This window comes from Stegastes partitus, unplaced genomic scaffold (genome assembly GCF_000690725.1).
Source record: "Stegastes partitus isolate 25-593 unplaced genomic scaffold, Stegastes_partitus-1.0.2 Scaffold702, whole genome shotgun sequence".
In the NCBI taxonomy this organism is placed as follows: domain Eukaryota; kingdom Metazoa; phylum Chordata; class Actinopteri; family Pomacentridae; genus Stegastes; species Stegastes partitus.
Window position 1 is genome coordinate 396,789 of NW_007578433.1, and position 3,304 is coordinate 400,092.

General features: G+C 44.4%; 1 protein-coding gene across 1 annotated transcript in view; it reads left to right on the forward strand.

Moving 5' to 3' along the window:
• Positions 1 to 337: 337 nt before the first annotated feature.
• The window catches only part of tnfaip8l1 (tumor necrosis factor, alpha-induced protein 8-like 1), a 27,770-nt gene continuing 24,803 nt past the window's right edge, over positions 338 to 3,304 (forward strand). The window contains exon 1 of the mRNA XM_008290909.1: positions 338 to 609. The gene's annotated coding sequence lies outside the window, so the exon portion shown is untranslated. The remainder of the gene's footprint in view (positions 610 to 3,304) is intronic.

Genomic DNA, 3,304 nt, shown 5'->3' on the forward strand with positions numbered 1-3,304 from the left:
GTTTTTGCAGATGATGCCTCATTTAAACGCTCCATAAGTCAGAGAGGAAAAAACTTTTTAAGACATAATTTATGAAGCTGAGCTCCCGACAGAAGCTGCTGCTGGCCGCAGTTCCTGCTCATTGTTCCCTGAGCTGGGCTTCCTCTGGGAAACTGTCAGCCTTGGGACTGGGAGCAGGATAATTCCTGGAAGCCTGAGGGGGGCAGGGCACGTCCTGCTTCTAAATGGACCTCAGTGTTTGGGCCTCGGTGGGCGGGGCCTCTCCCCCCACACTGCCCCCTGATTGGTCCGATCTGACGTCAATCTGCCGATTTACAGGTTTCAAGTTTGAAACTTTTTTTTTTTCGCGAGGAGGAGGGATCCGGTTACAACTTGTAACCGAACTCAGAAAACAAGCCTCTGAATAATTCACTGTTCCGAGCCTGATACCGGACAACAAAAGGAGCGGCGCGGAGCTTTTCACGGCCGACAAACAAGCGGACAAACCGGCAGAAACATGCAGTGAAGCGCCGCTCGGCCGCTGCCAGGATGGAGACTTGAGCGGTTCTGACCCGGGCTAACTTGTCATCTCGCTGGATCGCTTCTCCCGTGTCAAAGCTGAAGAGGAAGGTGAGTCCCCCAGTCGGTGGCCCCGGTTGATCTTAACGGTCGAGCGGGTTTTAATGAAAACACACTGAGGGCCCGGTTACCGAACCGAGCCGAGCCGATGACTGTTCGCTGAGCAGCTTCGGTTCCGCTCGGTCGGACTGACTCTGTGTGTTCGGTGACTCGTCCTTATTGGCAGCCTGTGTGTTTAACGGGGACTGGATCGATCAGCCAGTGTGATTGATCAGCAGCTAGCTGCTAACAGGCTAACCCAGTACAACCAGTGACCGGGCCGGGCTGGGTCGGGCTGGGCTGGGCTGGACCAGTGCAGGTGATCAGGGTGGGAGTTTCACCTGGTTCATCACTGACACCATTAAAGTTCCCAAACTTACTACAGAAACAGGGTTTAAGTTCTGAACTCTGAGCTCTGAGCAGGTTTCTGTTCCTGGTCCTGGTCTTCCTCTCTGTGGTGGACTCATGTTTAACTGAACCTCTGAGGAAAACTCAGAACAGTTCTAGTTTAGTTTAGTGGTTCCTGAGCAGCTTCTGGACTTTTGTTTGTTTGTTTGTTTACTTATTTGTTGCTGTCCTGTTTTGACCCTCTGTGATGGACTCCTTTGAACTGCAGCTCTCTGGAAAAGGCAGAACTGAGACTTTTTGTTTTTGTTTGAGTTTTTGTTTAACTTTGTGATGTTAACTTTGTTTGTTTGTTTGTTTGTTTGTTCCTGTCTCGTTTTTACCCACTGTAGGTTCATTCTTTACTGCCATACAATACCTGCACCTCTCAGCTACTCAGTCACTAGAGTTTTAGTTTAACTTTGTGATTTCTGAGCAGTTTTTTTTGTTCCTGGTCTCATTTTTACTCACTGTAGGTTCATGTTTCTTTGCCATACAAACTCGTGCACCTCTCTGTAAAACTCATAACTAAAACTACAACTGTAGTTTAACTTAATGATTTCTGAGCAGTTCCTGCACGTTATTTTGTTTTAATTATTTATTGCTGTCTCGTTTTTACTCACTGTGGGCTCATGTTTTTCTCCCTGCAGTACAAACTCCTGGACCTCTATGCACAACCATGACTAGAGTTTTAGTTGAACTTTGTGATTACTGAGCAGTTTCTGGACGTTTGTTTAGTTTTTTGTTCTTGTCATGTTTTACCCTCTGTGGCTTCATGTTTCCTGAACCTCTCAGTTACTCAGTCACTAGAGTTTTACTGTCTTGTTTTTTATTCACTGTCAGCTCATTTTTCACTGCAGCACAAACTTGTTTTTGCTCACCGTGGCCTCATTTCCACTGCAACGTAAAGTCCTGCAAGCAGCACAAACATGGCCAGAGGTTTGGTTTTCTAAACAACGTGTGGGCGTTTTTTGTTCCTGTCACGTTTTTCCTCACTGTGGGCTCATGTTTTACTGAAGTTCTGCACTTCTATGGAAACAGCAAACTAATGGCTACAAGTGTTGTTTCACAATTGCAAGCGTTTCCCATGTGTTCAGATGTTTTCTTTGCTCCTGTCTGGTTTTTCCTCACTGTGGCCTCGTTTTTCTCTGCAGTATAAAGTCCTGCACCTCGTTTTTTTTTCTATGGAAGCGATGGCCGAAGCTTTAGTTCAACCTCCTGAACTCTGAGCAGCTTCTGGTCACTGTTTCTGTTTTTTTCTTTGCTTAAGTGATGTTCTTAGTCACTCTGCCATACAAGGTCTCCACACTCATATTACATATTATGCGCTGTGATATTTTATATTTTTAGTTTGTTTCCGTCCTCGTCTCCTATCTGCTCTGTGTTCAGTGGAAAGTCCCCACATTGTTTGTAGGTGACTGATGGTTGAGCCTCAGTTTGTCATCGATTCTCAGTGATGGCAAAAAGCAGAGAACTGTCTGTTCAGCTGGCTTAACCTGTTTGTGTTTTGCAATTTTCTTTAAATTTAGACGTGTAAGAGATTTTTGCTGAAGTGTCACCGTGTTTCACTTACATTTGGTGTATGTAATGTAAGCGCTGTTGGTAAACCAGAGCTGCTGTCACTAACCCGTTTTGCTGTGTTGTTGTTGTTGTTGGGGGTAAAAGGCTCCAGAAAACAGGATGTGACTCATATATGAGCAAAGTGCTTTGTATAAAAAACCTTAAGGACGTAGACGGGAACAGTCCTGGAAAGATTATAGAAACTCATTTTGAGAAAACTGCATTTAATAGAAGCATTTATTGGAAACTACTTACGACACATCAAACCTTTAATTAACCGATATCCACCACGATGGTCTGAAAACGTAAATGATCCATCATCACATCAGATATGTGAAAAAAAATGTCCTAAAATAAAAACCTTAATGTGTATTTTTGGATGTTTTCCTCCCAGTTGTGTGAAAGAAGGCACATTAAGGGAGGAGCATATCCCCAAATCTCCATATTGACCAGCGCATGAGAAGAAAACAGTGTTAATGCTTTAATGTGATAATCGATGCGACATGAGGAATGAGGAGCAGAGAGCGATTTAGCAGCCGTCCTGCACGTTGTTAGAAGGTCAGAAAGAAACTGTGTGCACAAGTTAAACCCAGAGTTTGTGTTGCGTCGTGTGGAGTGAGACGACTAACCAGGTTTATTAGTTATTGATGACTAGCTGTGTGCTGGTATGTGAAACCAGTGGTTGGAAAACTGATGCATCGGTGTCACCTGAATTTCAGTTTAGGACTTTTGCAAGACTTTAGGATGCGTTTGTTGGATTTCA